At 41.4% G+C, this 18742-nt stretch overlaps 1 long non-coding RNA gene across 1 annotated transcript; it reads left to right on the top strand.

Annotated features, from left to right (window-relative positions):
* The first annotated feature begins 977 nt into the window (after positions 1–977).
* LOC144330201 (uncharacterized) lies at positions 978–16056 on the top strand. The gene is made up of 3 exons (XR_013396161.1): positions 978–1263; positions 2336–2533; positions 15596–16056. It is a non-coding gene; the product is annotated as an uncharacterized LOC144330201 (long non-coding RNA).
* The last annotated feature ends 2686 nt before the right edge of the window (positions 16057–18742 follow it).

Genomic DNA, 18742 nt, shown 5'->3' with positions numbered 1-18742 from the left:
CAAATGCCTGCACTGGTCCCAGAGAGCCATCACCCAGTGCTGCCAAGTCTGACCAAGAGGCATCCTAGCTAAGGAACCAGTCACACCACTGGCTCTCACGCCACACCTGAAAGGAGCACAACAGGAGTTTCTCCAGGAAGCTTCCCAATGTTCAGATGAGTTGCTCTCCATGTGGATTCAGAATCCTGATGAGCTGACACCAGTTCCAGGCCTGGCATGTCTAACAAATGCAGCATTCAAGCCCAAGACACAGAAATTGTTACCTCATGTTATAAAGGACCTGAAGCTGCATGCAATTAGCACTGCATCTGTGAGACTTGGGAAAGACAACTGAGAGAACAGGGGCTTAAAAAGACTATTTTGGTCCATATGGAAAATTGGTGTGTTGCATGCATGGTAAAATCCTTTCAGATATGTTTTTAAACCTTACATTTTTAAAATTGGGGACTTAAATATTATTATAGGAAAAGCAACATGATTCCTTTAACATCAGAAGGAGATCTGTAAGTTAAAAAACTGTTGGAACCTTGTAAAGAAATTAACATTGTGAATGAACTCGGGCATTAGTGCAAATTAATCAAACTGCATACATTACAATTTTTAATCAGTCATGGAATCTCAATACTTGAAGGGACCTTGGAAATCACCTGTCCCAAGAGCAAGAATTATGGAAGATAAATTGGGCAGGTGGAGAAAAACCTCCTGACTAGAGAAAGGTACAAAAAACAAAGAGTTGGGAGGCAGCATGTGCAGTGGTTTGAAAGCTCAGGGGTTTGCAAAGACAGCCTGGGTTCGAAGCTCAGCTTTGCTTTTTGATGGCAGTATGAACCAGGCTGAGTTGTTTGACCCTCCTAGGTGACAGTTTGTAAACAAAAGGTTATTCTGAGTCTTAAGAGAGACCATCCATAGAAAGGGCGTAGTATGGTCCCTGGGATACCATATGGTGCCTGGGGCATCAGTGCTGAGTAAATATTAGCTCTATAGAAAAAGGAATTTCACAAACATAATCTGAGTGAGCCAGACTGACACACTATGTATAACTGTGGTCTTTCTCTTTTACTTGGCCATGAAAGAAAAGCAAAATACAGTATATCGAAGCATTCAGATTTCTGACCATGAGAACAGGACGTAATACCCAAGGTCTTTTCTGGAATAAAAAACGATCTTCATAAAAGGGAATCACATTTCAGCTGTAAATAAAGTCAGAACTGATAATCAAGAAAAGAAGACCCCATGGAGATGGTGAATCACGTACGTATGTGGGTAAGTGAAAGCTGCCTCCAAAGGTCTTGATGCAAAGCTGTCCAAGGTTTAGAACTCTGGGCACATTTCTGGCCAAAAGAGGTTCAAAACCATCATCCACGGTGTTCTGTTCTGGCCTTAAGATGGAACTAGTGCTGCATTAAGTGTCTGATTGGGAAAAGTTAATGGTTAACAAATAAGATATAACTCTTTGGGACATCATGATATAAATTTAGTTTAGCCTTATAATATAAAAATTATTAATTATGCTGAGGGAGGGAACATAGATTGGTGGAAGACTTGTAGGCTGTGGAATAGAACAAATCCTAGAACTATCAATTGGTACTGTGAGATCTTAAACAAGAGATACAATATCTTCAGCCTCAGTTTCTTCATAGTTGCTATGAAGGGCCAGCACAGTGTCTGCCACACAGGTGGTACCCAAGAGGCATTCATTTTCTCTCTGCATTCATTCTACATTTGTCATATTAAACAACTCTATTTTTTTTTAAATTTAAGTAGGTTTTTGGGGAACAGGTGGTATTTGGTTACAAGAATGAGTTCTTCAGTAATGATTTCTGAGATTTTGGTGCACCTATCACCTGAGCAGAGGGGGTGGGAGGGGGTGAGGGATAAACAGCTCTATTTTTGGGTGGAAAAAGAGGGCTTTACTTGCTTGACTCAGTTTCCAACACAGATAGGAAGCCCAGCAGTTCAGACCAACACTAAGAATAGACAACACTCTCTATTTAGCAGCAACACACCTGAATTACAGACACGGCGTTTGTGTGGGAATCAGCTCTGGACTACTAATTTCCCAAACCCAAACCTACAGTGGCAGAAAAGACAGCTGAACTCAGAGCAAGAGACAAGTCTTCATTCTATTTCTGTTACTAGCTAGTTTTTTTCTTTTTTTTTTTTTTACCGTAGGCAAGCCACTTAACATTTAACCTGTGTGTCTGGCTCCAAATCTACAAAATGAGGGCTTTGACCAGATAACATCCAAAGTTCCTTAGAGCTCTCAAAATTCTATCTTTTTATAGTTTGGGTTCATGCTGTTTGTTAACGTGTGTGACCACTTCTACTCCAAAAGCCACAGGGCCCTGCTGCATGTCCTCCACCTTCGTTCAAGCCATGATTTGTTTCCTCGGTTAGTGGCTCCATATTAACAGCAGTTGCACAAACAGAATCTAAGTGAGCCAGGCTGCCAGCTGTCACTGCTGTATCTTCTGCTTACTCTGGAGACAGGCTGAAGCTGTGTGATCTGAGAATAAATGGATCTGCCATGAAGGTAGGATTTTATTGTGAAAATGAGTTTTCTGATGAGTTTAAAGCAGCAAAAATACTCTGAAGGCTGTTTTATACCTAAATCGTGCTATATGAATTAAAAAGTAAAACACAACCTCCGATACTTCAGGTTTTAGTTTCTTGCGGCTGATGTAAATTTCACTTAACTCCCAACTGACGTCCCCAAAAACATTTTTTTGGATCAGAATTCAAAATAAAATAGGGGCACATGCCAATTGTAGCCCCATACAAACCAATGGGGGCAAGGGCTGGTTTTATAGAATGTTAAGCGCTCACGAAACTAAGGGTTTGATTCATCACTGTAGCTTTATAGTTTCCTCAACACTTAGCAGTGTTTTGTACCTAGCAGGCTGGCAGCCGTTTGCAGGCAGAGATGATACTTCATTCATATCTAGCACAGTGCACTGGTATATTGGAAGTACATGTATTAGTTTGCTGGGGTTACCATAACCAAATACTGCAGACTGAGTGGTTTAAACAATGGAGATTTATTTTCTTACAAGTTTGGAGGCCAGAAGCCTGAGATTGAGGTGTCAGCAGGATTAGTTTCTTTGAAGGCCTCTCTCCTTGGCTTGTAAAAGGCCATCTTCTGTCTGTGTCTTCTCGTAGTCTCCTCTCTATACACACCTGTCCAAATTTCCCCTTCTTATGAGGATACTAGCAAAATTGGATTATGGCCCACTCTAATGATCTCACTTTAATTACCTCTTTATAGACATATCTCCAAATATAGTCACATTCTGAGGTACTGAGGGTTAGGACTTCAACATATGAATTTGGAGTGGTAAGGGGGATAATTCAGCTCATAACATATGCTGAGTAAGTAGTGTATGCATAAATGGTGGATGGATGGGTGGATGAATAGGTGGACAGATGAATGGATGGATGGATGGTGAATAACCAGGTGATCAACAAATACCTGATGCATTGAGTAAATTTACACAATCACTTGTGGAGACTGGGTTTTACTATAATATCACCCCAAAGATTTTAAATTATACATTTTAATCCAGCCTTACAAGAAAGTTTAAAAATCATTGCCTATCAAATTCTATCAAGCTAACAAAAAAATAGCCACACCCAGACTTACTAACGCCATTTCCCTATCCTAATCATTCCCATCTTTAATGACTTCCTGTAGCTGAGAGAATATCAGTATTTGCCTACAACAAATAACTACTACTTCTCCCATGAATACCTACATACTTAAAACCTTTGCATTAAGAAAACAGGAGGCTGGGCACGGTGTCGCGTGCCTGTAATCCCAGCACTTTGGGAGGCTGAGGTGGGTGGATCACTAGGTCAGGAGATGGAGACCATCCTGGCTAATACGGTGAAACCCTGTCTCTACTAAAGATACAAAAAATTAGCTGGGCATGGTGGTGGGTGCCTGTAGTGCCAGCTTACTCAGGAGGCTGAGGCAGGAGAATTGCTTGAGCCCGGCAGGCAGAGGTTACAGTGAGCTGAGATCGCACCACTGCACTCCAGCCTGGGTGACCGAGCAAGACTCCATCTCAAAAAAAAAACCAAAAAAACAATGATTAAGAGAATAGTTTTAGTTAAATCTGTTGCCTGATATTTCATTGTTTGTTTGCTTTTAACTGAACCCGACTAGTACTTAGTTTGTAGGTTGCCTTAACACTTTGATTCCATTCAACAAACTACAGAAATGCCCCATAGAATTGAAGTTAAGAGGAAATATCCCTACCAGGGACCTCAAGGAATCTTCCTTCTGATTCATCTGGTCACTGTGAGTGTTTGTTACATCTCTAATGATACAGAAATTCACAAGCCTCCATCACCAACATTCCTTCTTTTTTTTTTTTTTTTTTTTTTTTGAGACGGAGTCTCGCTCTGTCGCCCAGGCTGGAGTGCAGTGGCCGTATCTCAGCTCACTGCAAGCTCCGCCTCCCGGGTCCACGCCATTCTCCTGCCTCAGCCTCCCGAGTAGCTGGGACTACAGGCGCCCGCCACCTCGCTCGGCTAGTTTTTTTTGTATTTTTTAGTAGAGACGGGGTTTCACCGGGTTAGCCAGGATGGTCTTGATCTCCTGACCTCGTGATCCGCCCGTCTCGGCCTCCCAAAGTGCTGGGATTACAGGCTTGAGCCACCGCGCCCGGCCAACATTCCTTCTCTATTTTTCTGTCTATCAGATGAAGTTGGTCATATGTACACCTATCAAGGGAGTTGTAGGTACACATCTAGACAAGGGTCAGAGGAGTGCCTGAGCTCCCCTGTCCTGACCTTGATGTCCTGAGTCATGTTGCTGGCTGCAGTTCTGACTCAGAGCTGCCATAGTATCAGCCTACATCATGACAGGAAGTGCTACCAGAAGTCATGCTCAGCTCTACTGAATGAACTGTTTGTCACAGCTAGTATGAAACTGATTCACTGGTGTCATGGGACCATGTGGGCACTCATTCATTCATTCATTCTTCAGTCATCCACTTCCTACTGGAATCTTGTCTAAGAGAAAAGCCATAGCATAGCATCTCTTGAAACAAGTGTGATACTTTTAAAAGTTCTGTTATGATTTATACCATTTTTGTCCTTAAAAATTAAAACAGAGCAATAGATGGGTTGTATGAGTTCTATCTGTATAATATATGATTTAGGTATTAAAATTTAAAGACAAATTTATGGAGGTCTTTTTTCTGTGACAATGATGAATTATCTTGGCTCTGATCCTTGGACAAACTGGCTACACTAAACTTAGAGTTAACACATGCGGTGGTTCTTCTGCTGCATTCCCCGAGGCTTCCTGAGACAGATACTATGAATGAATATTTTCACAGGTATTGCTAGGCATGATGTCACTTGATTTTGACTCCAGGTGTAGGATGGGGCCCATGAGGTTCTAGGTTCCCCTTCTGCAGAGTTCCTTCCCCATTCCTACACACCCGGACATTTGTAACGGGAATTGATCAAAATGTATTCATGTGCTATAACTTCTTGTCAGGGATTCAAACCAAGTGATTTCTGACCTCTCTCCATCCGCCTCTCTTTTTAAAATATGTTTTAATTGTCTTGTTTTAGACATGTTTTATTGTAAACTACTTCACATTCTTTTTGAGAATAGGTGGCATGTAAACCATAGTGAAGAAAAACCTTCAAGCCAGCATAACATTCCCAGAGCACAGAAAGCTCAGTGAGGAGGGGGCAAGGAGAGGCTGGTTGCCCTGGGGCCTACCCACTAGGTGTACCTGTCACTCCCACCATCAGGCTCTGTCCTCTGCAGGCTGAGGGATGATGGAAGACAATCCAGAGGTCTGTTAGGAGCCCCACTCTGTCAGAAGCAGAGCATCCAATTCACTCAGGCTTTGCTCTACTGACAACTTCATGTCACAGAGGGACAAGGATGTTGTAAGAGAGCTACTGCTTGGATCTAATTTTGGCCACTGAAGGTGAACTAGGTGGATAACACAATGGAAGTGACTGGCACTTAGACAGAAAAGGACCTTGTCACCATATGATTCTCAAGAGCCAAGGAAGTGAATGCGAGCCGTCTATGTTCCGGAGACTGCAAGAATAAAGAACTATACAAGCCCAGAGAAAAGAAGGTGATTCAGTGGATTAAATCTCAGAGGGCAGCAGAATGTGGAGGCTAGAGTACATGCTCAGGAATCTGGACAGACCTGGGTCAGGCTCTTGGTGCTGTCCTTACGGCTGTGCAAATGTCACCTCTCTGTATCTCAATTTCCTTATCTGTAATCGTGAATAATAAGACCTACCTTATATGTCAACAGTGAGAATTAAATGAGATCACATATATAAAGCCCCTAGTATGGTTTACAATTATGATGAACACTAAATAAAGGTTATTGTTGTTATTATTGTTACCATTATTGCAGACTTCCTGTGTGTAAGACACGAGGCTAGACGCTCTTTGATTCCATGGTCAGAGACTCTAATCATGTAGAACTTGGTTCTAGAAAGATTGGAGGCTCCATCTAATTTAATTCTGACTCTACTCTGGAGAGGAGGAAGAGAGGGAACTATCTAAATAAATTACTGTCTCCAATGAGCTTATATTTTACAAGGACACTCACAAAGGCAGGAAGTAGGAATTTGCAGCTGACAGCAGATACAAAGGAGTGGCATAAAAAGAAAGGATCAAGTCACGGAAGTAGAAGGCTGGGGCACAAGATAATGCACACATAAAATACAATGAGAGCCATTGGGGTGGGTTCGGAACAAGAAAAAGAACAAGAGAAGAGTTGGCCTCCTGCTTAGGGCAGATGATACAGTTAATTTAGAGATGATACAGTGAAAACAGAATTACTCAACTCCTAGTTTGCTTCCATCTTCTTTATCAGGAATGACCTTTGAGCCAGAAAGAAGAGCAAAAACATGGCCAAGAGGAAATTAAAGTCTGTGATAGTGAGAAGATAGGAGGAGAGCACCTGGCTGCTGCATTTAAGTCTCCAGGCTCAGATGAATTACATCTCAACACCATCTGTACATGCACCCCAATACTCAACAGGAACAGTAAAATAAGAAGTCCTAGGACCCTAAAATAACAGGAATTCATTTACAATATCTGACATCTGAAAAAAATGGAAATATTATAATATATGAGACTTTATGAAGCATGGTAGAACTTACAGAAACTTGCAGAGGGGCAAATATCTCAATTTTATTAACGGGGACTTCTAGCAAAATTCTAATGCAGCTTAGATACTTTGTGTTGACGAGGAAGATGAATGCTGGTCAGACTAACCTCATCTCCTCTCTTACAGGGTTCCTCAGGTAGTAACTGTTCCATTGTCTAGTTAGAAAATGGTGACAAACAAGTGTGCACACTTTCTTTGTGGACAAGGTAGAGAAATACAAGCTCCATGATAATACAATAAGGAACACTCAGAGGATCTCAACTATAATCCCCCAAAAGGACTGGAGAACAGGATAATATTATTCTCTACAAAGATGTGAATGGGCACATGACTTGGTCTTCAGTGCCTCTCTATACAAAAACAGTAATGACTTGCAAGACAAAGGAAGTTTGCTGACATCTGCTGGGAGAACGATCAGGAGGCAGCTGGTGAGGTGGAGGAGGGGTTGAGAGCTCAGGCTGCAGATGTAGAGAACTGTTTGAATCCCAGCTCTACCACTTACTAACTGTGTGATGTTAAAGAAGTTACTTACACTCTCGGACTCAATTTCCCTATCTGGAAAATGGGGATAATGATTGTATCTACTTCACTATATGAGGTAGATTAAATTAGTACGTAAAGCATTTAGAACAGTACTTGATTATAGAAATTGTCATTATAAATAGGATCCCAACCACTTCTGTCAGGAAGTGATGGAATCTCACAAGATGAAAGCTATACAAATAAGATATTGACTATAACTTATACTACCCCAAAAGGAAAACAACCTAAAAGTCTAACAACAGGAGACTTATAGTTCATACATATGATAGAATATTACAGCCATTAAAATCATGTGGCAGGCAACAAAAGCAAAAATAAACAAGTGGGACTACATCAAATTAAAAAGTGTCTGCACAGCAAAGGAAACAATCAAAATGTAAAGGCAGCCTACAGGTTGGGAGAAAATATTTGCAAATCATATATTTGATAAGGGGTTAATATCTAAAACATATAAGGAACACACACAACTCAAAAGCAAAAAAATGAATAACCAGATTAAAATACAGGCAAAACACCTGAATAGACATTTCTCCAAAGAAAGTATAAAAATGGCCAACAGGTATATGAAAAGGTACTCAACATCACTAATCATCAGGAAAATGCAAATCAAAATCACAATGAGATATCATCTCACACCTGTTAGGTTGGCTATTATAAAAAGACAAGAGATCAGTGTTGGCAATGGGATGGAGAAAAGGAACCCCTTTGCAATGTGGTGGGAATGTAGATTGGTGCAGCCATTGTGGAAAACAGTATGGAGGTTCCTAAATAAACTAAAAATAGAACTATAATATGACCTGGCATCCTCTTCTGGGTATATACCCAAAGGAAATGAAATCACCTCCTCATAAAGATAACTGTGCTCTTATGTTCACTGCATTATTCACAATAGCCAAGATATGGAACAACTAAAGTTGTCCTTCAACAGATGAATGAAAACAGAAATTGTGGAATATTAGTCACCCTTAAAAAAGGAGATCCGGCCATTTGTGACAACATAAAAAGGACATTATGCTACGTGAAATAAGCCAGACACAGAGAAAATATTGTATTATCTCACTTACATGTGGAATCTTAAAAAAATCAAATACACCGGGCGCGGTGGCTCATGCCTATAATCCTAGCACTCTGAGAGGCCAAGGCGGGTGGATCACAAGGTCAGCAGTTCAAGATCAGCCTGGTCAATATGGTGAAACCCTGTCTCTACTAAGAATACAAAAATTAGCTGGGCTTGGTGGCGGGTGTCTGTAGTCCCACCTACTTGGGAGGCTGAGGCAGGAGAATCGCTTGAACCCAGGAGGCGGAGGTTGCAGTGAGCCGAGATCGCGCCACTGCACTCCAGCCTGGACGACAGAATGAAACTCTGTCTCAAAAAAAAAAAAAAAAAAAAAAAAAAAAATCAAATACATAGAAGCAGAGAGTAGAACAGTCATTACCAGTGGCCAGGGGTGGGAGAATAGGAAGATGTAGATCACAAGGTACAAATAAATAAGCAAATAAATATGTACATAAATAAAAATATAGTCATGTTACAGAAGAATATTTAATTACTCTAATAAGGAAAATGAATCAGGGAAAGGGAAAGGAGAATGATGGAGGCAGAGGTACTGTTTGGGCAAGGTGGTGCCTGAGAGAGGGTATGGGATCAGGTGCTGAAATGGACTGAGCCATGTAGCGCTGGGAAGAGCAAAGGCTCTCAACAGGAAAGAGCTTGAAGTGGAAAGAAGCCCTGGAGATGGAGTAGGTAAGCAAAGGGGAGAACAGAAGGAAACGAAGAACGCAGTTGGAGAAGGCCCATCACACAGGCCCCTGCAGGCCAGAGTAAGGAGCGACTGGGGTTTCATTTTATGTGATATGGGAAGCCCCTGGACGACTCTGAGCAGGAGACAGTCAGGATTTTAAAGGATCACAATGGTTATTTTTTGGAGAACAGCGTGTAGGGGAGTAAGAATGGAAGCAGGGAAACCAGTTTTAAGGGATAGTAGTTTAGTAGTTTTACAGCAGTTTAAGAAAAAGATAGAGGTGGCTTACGTTGGGAAAAAATGGTGAAAAGTGTCAGGCTCAGGATATATTTTGAATGGCAAACAGCATGATCCTAATTTTATAAAAAAGAAACATAAACACATATTGGAAATATATATATGCAGATATTAATAGAGGTTATCTCTGGATCACGCTATTCATGGTAACTGATTTCCTTCTTTGTATGTTTCTGTATTTTCAAAGTTTCCACAACAAACTTGTAGTATTTAATCAGAAAAAAAGAAGGTATTTTTGGAAAAAAAATCTTTTTTTTTCTAAAAGGAAAAATCAAAGGCAGGCCAAGTGAGGTGTGGACGAGCAACAGCCTAAGTAAAGAGATGTCAAGGATCTGACTGACTACAATTTCAATACTGACAGTGTAAATGACTAGCAGAAATAGTAATGTCTTCTAAGACTGTAGGTAATAGGGCATCATGCACCCTGGGGAGGAGGTGATTGTTCCCTTCCACTCTGCTTTATTCAAGCCCACCTGGTATAGCATATGCAGTTCTGGGCACCAACATCTAAGACCCAATTGAGGCTGGGTGTGGTGGCTCGTGCCTTAGCTGGATCTTAGATTGGATCTTAGATCCCAGCATTTTGAGAGGCTGAGGTAGAAGGATCACTTGAGGCCAGAAGTTTAGGACCAGCTTGGCCAACATAGTGAGACCCTGTTTCTACAAAGAATTGAAAAAAAAAAAAAAAAGCTGGGCATGGTGGCTACTTTAGTGGCTGAGGTGGGAGGATCCTTTGAGTCCAGGAGTTTGAGACCTTAGTGAGCCATGATTGCATCACTGTACTCCAGCCTGGGTGATAGAGTGAGAACCTGGAAGGAAGGCAGGAAGGCAGGAAGGCAGGAAGGCAGGCAGGCAGGAAGGCAGGCAGGCAGGAAGGCAGGAAGGCAGGAAGGAAGGAAGGAAGGAAGGCAGGCAGGAAGGAAGGAAGGAAGGAAGGAAGGAAGGAAGGAAAGAAAGAAGGAAGGAAAAAGGATCCAACTGAATGAGAGAACAGTCAGGACTGGTAGGGGCCTTCAAAGCATGCACTGTAAAATAAGGGGGGTAGTTACCACCCACTGAGCACTCACTCTGTGTCAGGCACTTAAAACATGTGCAGTATTTAAGATATGAGATGCTCACTTGAATGGAAGGAAAAGGGTGGCAAATGAACATTTTTTGAACACTTACAGAGCCAGGGCTAATCACTTTTCATACTTTAGTGCATCTAATTCTCACCACAACACTCTGAGATAAGCATCTCTGTTCTATAAATTTGAGTTAGGGATACAGTATTGCATCACTGTGGGCTCTGGAGCCCGAGAGCCTGTGTTCAAATCCTAACAGATATGTGACCTTAGGCTTACTACTAAGCCTTCCTAAGTCTCAGTTACCTCATCTACAAAAAGGTGGCCTTTTTGTAGATGGGGTTGTTTAAAGACTAAATTTGTTAATATATTACAGCACTTAGCACAGTACTGGGCAAATAGTAAGGTCAATAAACATCAACTGTGATTGTTAAAAATGTGACTAAGATTAACCAATGAGTAAGCTGGCAGCCAGTGGAGAACAAAATAATCTGAGGTCCCTGGGTATTCATTTGGTGAAGTTTTGTCATAGGGAAGATGTTCCTACTGACATCAGGAAGTAGAACCAGGCTGGGTGAGTTGGTTCATGCCTGTAATCCCAACAATTTGGGAGGTCAAGGTGAGAGAATCACTTGAGGCCAGGAGTTTGAGACCAGCCTGGGCAACACAGAGAGATCTCGTCTCTAAAAAAAATAAATAAATAATAAATTAGCCAGACATTGTGGCATGCACCTTCTGATATCGTGGCATGCACCTTCCAAGTCCTAGCTACTTGGAAGGTAGAGGCAGGAGGATCACCTGAGCCCAGGAATTAAGAGGCTGCAGTGAGCTATGCTCTCACCACTGTACTCTAGCCTGGGCACCACAGCAAGACCCTATGTCTAAAAAAAAAAAAGTAGAACCAGACCCAGTGAACAGAAGTGTAACAGGGAATCTGGTAGGAAGCAACCTGAAATTAAATAGACAGTTACTTTTCTGTCTAAGTGGACACCAATCTTCCCCATTTGATGGAGTCATTAAGTGGCCACTCTTACTTATGATGCTATAAGATATTTAACACCCTGTTGCCCTGGAGAGGAGAGTCTAGTAGAAGTTAAGTGTGGCCTGACAAAGCCTGCCCCTCCTTATTCCCTGTTATGCAGAGCTGGTCTCTGATGAAAGATGGAACAATTGCAGGGAGGTCAAGGAGCCTCCTAGGGGGAGACATTTTTAGAATCTTCCTGGTGGGTTAGGATAGACCCCATAAGAAGCCCAGAGGAGAAAAGGACACCAAAAATTCCATAGGGGAAACTCACCATGAGAAAAGGGACAGTCTAGACTGATGATCCAGTGTTACCAGCAGGATTAAGGATACCAGGGGTATGAGGAGGCTGCTCCCATGTATCCCATGGCTGAGGCTAGAAACCCTTCTGGTTGTGGGTGTGATTGGAGAACAATGATTGAGCACTGTGAACTAAAAGAGCTGTAATCTTGAAGTCCAAGTCCTAGATCCATGAAGAAGACCTAGGTCAGTGAGAGAATCCCTGCAGCAGTGGGGGAAGCAGCTGCTGGCTTGTGTAGAGCCAGTTTTCAATATTACCCCACAGGAAGAAGCAGCAGTATTGGCAGACCACTTGGACTCCTCAGTTTTTTCTCGGCTTGCTTTTAGAACTGGGACTGGCCCTTTTGGAATGAATTAAGACCAGACTGTTCTTGGCAATCTCGGATGTTTAGAAGAGGTGAGAGGTCGTAGGGCCTTAACAGAGATATTGGGCTTCCTATTAGTATTATCAGGAAGATGTTCTGGCAACTAATAGGGGAATAAAAGATATATCTATTATTTGTACTCCCCAGGTCATTAAAGTGGGTTATATCATGGGTTATATCAGTTGTATATAACTTAGTAAAACTTAAGCTTAATGTTAAGGGCTTTCTAAAAACCAGAATTAATAATAATAATAGCAGCTAATATTTACTTGCTGCTTACTATATGCCAAATTCTACCTCCCTTAGCTCATTAATCATCACAAAACTCTATGAATGTCAAAGCAACACAAGAGTCCATGGATGGATAAATGGATAAACAAAATATGGCATATATATATATACACACAAAAGAATACTATTCAACCTCAAAAAGGAGGGAAATTCTGACATATGCTACAAAATGGATAAACTTGGAAGACATTATGCTAAGTGAAATAAGCCAGTCACAAAAAGACTATATTTTCCACGAATATAAGGCACTTAGAGTATAAAAAATCATAAAGACAGAAAGTAGAATGGTGATTCCCAGTGGCTGGGAGGAGGTGGAAATGGGAGTTATTGTTTAAGAGGTATAGAGTTTCCATGTTGCAAGATGAAAAGAGTTATGGAGAAGGATGGTGGTAATGATTGCAGAACATTATGAATATATTTAATATTACTAGACTGTTCACTTAAAATTGAGTAAGATGGTACATTTCATATGTATTTTACCACAATTTTTAAAAAATGTTAGGGAAAAAAACAGCTCTGAGTTGTTTTTATCACCATTTTACAGATAAGGAAACTGAGGCAGAAAGAGGCTAAAGTATCTTGTTCAAGGTCACACAGTAGACATGGGTGGGACAAGAATTACATGATAGGGTCTCCTGATCACAGAACCTATTCTTTTACCTCTGTCCTCTTCTCCCTTTCTGTAAAGACGGAGAGATGCAATGCCCCATGGGGATGCAGTTGATGGGATTAGAATAGATGGGTGGTTGGACTACAACACCTATAAAATCTATTTCTTCATTGCAGCACTTCCTTCCAACCTTAAGAATTTGTGTGCTTCATTTAGCCCTACAGAATTACTATCAAAATGAACTGTTTGCTATGGTTGGAAAACAAGCTTAGGAACTACTGCTAAGGAATATAAAGATAAACCACATATTGAGTTGCATTCTAAGTCTACAGGTCAAACCTATTACAACAACCTTTAGAGAAATAGCATTTGTTCATCCAACAAATATTTATTACATGCCTTCTACATGTATTGTTCTAGGTGCTTGGTATATAGCAGTGAACTAAATGGACAAAGATCTCTGCTTTTGTGGATTTTACAGTCTTGTGGGGGAGAGAAAGTAAACAGTAAACATAGTAACTGAGTAAATAATACAGTACATTAGGAGGCAATAAGTACTTAATCACAGCTGCAGTTTTAAATTAGGTTGGCAGGGGAGACCTCATTGAAAAGGTGACATCTAAGCAAAAGCTGAAGGCGTCAGAGGCAGCCACATGTGAAAGAAGAACATTTCAGGCAGAAGAAACATCCAGTGCAAAGGTCTAAGACAAGAGTCTGTGCGGCTGGAGCTGCTACAGGGAGGCCCATGTGACTAGGGCAGGGTTGGGGAGGGGGTGAGGAGTGGGAGGTCAGTGCAAGCAGTGAAGGAGGGGTTGATTATACAAGTCTTCCAGGCCACTTTTAAGACCCTGGCTTTACACTGAGTGAGATGGGGAAGCACTGCAGGGTTTTAAGCAGAGAAGTGACATGATCTGACTCACATGGGATATATTAAAACACACCGTATTTAACATTGTTTTGACTTGAAAAGATTCTTTATCCCTGAGATCACTGCTCATGAGGAAACGGAGCTTACATCTAAGCAAATGTCATCACGACGTGCTGAGAACCCCACTGATCCTGTGAGTGCAGTGGAAGGAGAAGGAGTTAGGGGAGTTGAGTAAAAATAGTTGTGTCACTTTGTTCAAAGAACTGCTGGGAGGAATAACTAATAACAATAGCTGTAAAGGTCACTGCAAATATTAAGTGCTATCAAATGCTAACTACTATTTAAAAATAGAAAGCCTGTCATTATTCTTTGGCCCAGGAGTCAGGACCTCTGGCAGCCTGCACCCCTCGGCCAGCCTGTTAATGTTTCAGTGCCTTTAAAGGACTTTCCCATCAGACTATGTTATCTGATGGCTCTATCTCCCATCTACAGTTATGGTGGAAGGAACTGAGCTATTTACCACATATACTCTGCAACAAAACACAATCCTGAGGGTAGGGGTTGATGAGCATTTGTTTTTTGGTTTTGTTTTTTTAAAAAATCATTAATTCTTGGGCTGCACTTACAAAACTCCCTGAAAGCACTGAACGTTTGAATGGATGACATGGGTTTTTACATGTAAAAAGTTCTTGCAGCGAGTTGTTTACATCAATCTATTGGGTCATGGAAATTTTGCTCGAGATTTGTTTGTGTGGGAATAACACTGAAATACTAGCTTGTCAGTGCCAGCTTTGAAACTAACACAATGAATAGCTATTGTTCTGACAGAATATCCGGCAGCTCATGTCTACATACACTGAAGATGACCTTCCTCTTTAGAAATAGTTCCAGTCATTATATATATATTTTAAAATGGTATTGGTGTACCCAATGTTCTAGGTGCTTGGGGAGAAGGGACATTGTATAAAGATATTTCAGTTTCTCTCCTAAAAGGATTCCACAACTACTCTATTTGGTTAGTTAGGTCGCCAATATTACTGCATTCCTGGTATAAAAAGATATGTTACAGAGATAGAAAATAAAGAAAGGAAAAGGTAAGCTTGTCATTTAACACCAATTAAGTACCAGGTTCTATGATATGATATCATTTCACTTCACCAGCACAACCTAATAAAAATAGATACTGTCCACCATTTTGCAGATGAGGGACTAAGACAGATTACGTCACTTGCTAACTTTAGTTAAGTGATACTCACTAGTTTAGTAAATGTCAGAACTGGGATTTGAACTTTGTGCGGTTGACTCTAAATCCGTGCTTTCCCACCACACAGATCTGCCATCAAGAAGACTGCCACCTGGTGGGTATGACAAGACTCAGGTATATAAATCAACTAGAGAAAAACAAGCAGCACATGACCAAATGCTTAATCCACATGACTCCAAGACGCCTGGGTTTAATTCTACCAGCAAGTACAAAGGCCTACAAAAAGCAAGGCTCTAAGCAAAGTACTTGCAGGGACATTAATGGAGTAGAAGAACTAAAGGAGGTAAATATTTTTCTATCAATGACATATATGCCTCAGATAATCCAAGATGACTGAGAAGAGAGGCGTGATGTTACAGGCCGAAGATGACACTGCTTACCTTTTGAAGTGCTAGGTCCATTTGTGTCTTACACCTGAAGTTCCATGGTCTATAAGCCAACAGTCTTGAGGGGTGGGATGTGAATAAGTCCTATGCAGTAAGTCTTCACACATTAAAGAAAATGAGAATTAGAGGTCACAAAGACAGCTGTAGCATCCATAGATAATGATGAAAATAAGTCTAAAATGTGATTGATTACCTGTTAATGTTTAAGGGATTAACAATGAAACACTTTCCTTTTAGCCAAGGGACACTTTCCTTTTAGCTGAGATCCTGGAATGCCATGTTAATCTTTAGTTCCTAGGATGCCTGTCCTGTTTTTTGTAATCCACTGATATCCACTCTGGGAATGGCAATTGTGTTAGTTACGACACTATAATCTCTCAGCTCTAAACTTCTATGCTCTGACTTGTGCTCTAGGCTGGGACTCTCTGGCCTGCTGGCTCCAGAGTAGGCTCTATCAAGGAGTGCTAGACAGAGACAGCAAGGCTGGAAAAGGAAGAAGGAACCTGCCTTTTTCTGTTTGCTTCCCACTTGTCACTGCCTCTGCAGTCTACTTCTTCACCCTGGCAGAGGCAGTTCATTTGGTAGCAACAGTTGATTCTAGTTTGCAGTTTCTCTAATACTCACAAACTTCATAGTGTACAACCCCCCACCATCATCCTCCCCATCCCCAAAAGCTTTTTAAGTTTTAATAATTCTGACCTCTTCCCATGTCCCTCTAGTCCTAGGCTGTCCTTCAGTTACTACCAACATGAATACTGTAATGTACTCTTAGTCTTTTCAGTTCTTCCACACCTAGTTAACAATTCTTTATACTGAATTCTCTGTTAATTGATGTGGTTTCTGTCTGTTGACTGACATACAATTAATTTCACTGTTATTTAAATTAAAGCACATTGGAAAGCTATTTAGTGTATGCTAGGTACAATACAAATGTTTGGAATAGGAATATTCAGTTAATCTCCTGCACACGAGGCTGATGGTTCATGTCCAACTGATCATGTCCCTGCCTGGTTTAAGACCTCATAATGACCTCCCCATTCCATAATGGATAAAGTCCAAACTCCTAGCACCAGGCTCTCCATGACAATCTCTGCTCTTCTCCAGACGCATCTGCCTCAACCATGCCTTCTCCGAACCGACCATGCTCTTTTTCATACTCCATACTCCATACCTTTGCCTAGGTTGTTTCCCCTGCTAAGAATTTATCTGTCAAAGTCCAGCTCAGGTATCACCTCTTCTAAAAAGTGGTGTCTTCCCTGTTTTCACTCTCCTTCTAACAGCTACACACTCCCTACTCTGTACTCCTGGTGCTCCTAAGTCTAAATGTGCTCTCCTATCAGACCACAGGCCTCTTGAGGCCAACGTAGACATCACATTCTACCATGTTTTAGTACCTGGTATAGTGCTGGGCACTCAGTAGGCTCTTAACTAATGTTTGGTGACTTAGAATTATCTGTAACTTTTTCATTATCCAAGTTTCTTGCTACCTAACTGAAGCATAGAGTTAAACAACAACTCAATGTTCAGAAAATTTTAAAACTCATTTCTTTTCCTCTTCCACTGGAAGAGGAAAAAAATACAACTTCTCCAAATCCAAAGTTGTATATATTTGCACTAGGTTTTATCCTAGGAGGTGAGGACATTATAATCTCCTTAGTGCAGTACAAGGAGAGCTGACAACACCCTGAGTGCAAAACCTGTAGTTGACAAAGGAACAGAAATGGCATTCCAGGATCTCGGCTAAAAGGAAAGTGTCCCTCTGGCCAGGGCAGGCCACAAGAGTGCTGAGCAGTCCTCACAAAACTCTTCTTAAGTCAAATATGATAGCCATCTTGCAAGAAGTTACGTGATTTGCCTAACTGGAATCTATAACTCAGCTCTCCTCTGTCACCAGAAATGGGGATAAGAATGGTACTCCTGGGAGGCCGGGGGTAGTGGATCATGCCTGTAATCCCAGCACTTTGGGAGGTTGAGGCAGGTGGATCATGGGGTCAGTAGTTCAAGGCCAGCTTGGCCAACATGGTGAAACCCCATCTTTACTAAAAACACAAAAATTAGCCAGGTGTGGTGGTGCACCCCTGTAGTCCCAGCTACTTGGAAGGCTGAGGCAGGAGAATTACCTGAACCCAGGAGGCAGAGGGTGCAGTGAGCTGAGATCGTGCCACTGCACTTCAGCCTGGGTGACAGAGCGAGACTCGGTCTCAAAAAAAAAAAAAAAAAAATTTACCCCTGGGAGTAACTGGTCCAAACACCCCAGTGTGGTCAAGGGTCCCTCATGGATTAAGGGAGTGGCAATATTCCCAAATTAACTATATCATTGGGGCAATAGGATTTTTTCTGTCCCACATCTTGAAAGTCATTTCTCCTGCTGCTGGCTAGCCACACATGTGCTCCACTACCTTGTTGCTTCCTCAAAGTCTGAAAGTGCCAAAGGAGTGTACGTGGCAATAGATAATTGGAACCTGGAGGCAAATAGCAGGCAGCACAAATCTACTCTGACCAAGGCTGCTGGATGCTCAACATTTTGAAGGTGGGGCTAGAAAGGAACAAAGGCAAAAAAGAAGCACAGTTTCTCTTTCGCCTATCATCTATCTATCTCTTGGTCTTTCAATATGCAATAGTAAGCATCTGTTCTTGTATGGGGAAGAAACATGAGTTAGTATGGTCAGAAATAACTGTGAGCTCTCCAAGACAAATAGTATGTTTTTACCCACAGAGATGTATTTTCACACTTGCAGACATCACAAGGACTCAATCTTATGGAGAATAAATTATTTCACTGCCTACCTCAGGAGTAACTACATCTGTCAGTTTTTGTGACTTTATTT

The sequence above is a fragment of the Macaca mulatta genome, chromosome 7 (assembly GCF_049350105.2).
Source record: "Macaca mulatta isolate MMU2019108-1 chromosome 7, T2T-MMU8v2.0, whole genome shotgun sequence".
Lineage (NCBI taxonomy): Eukaryota > Metazoa > Chordata > Mammalia > Primates > Cercopithecidae > Macaca > Macaca mulatta.
This window is presented reverse-complemented; position numbering and strand designations above follow the sequence as displayed.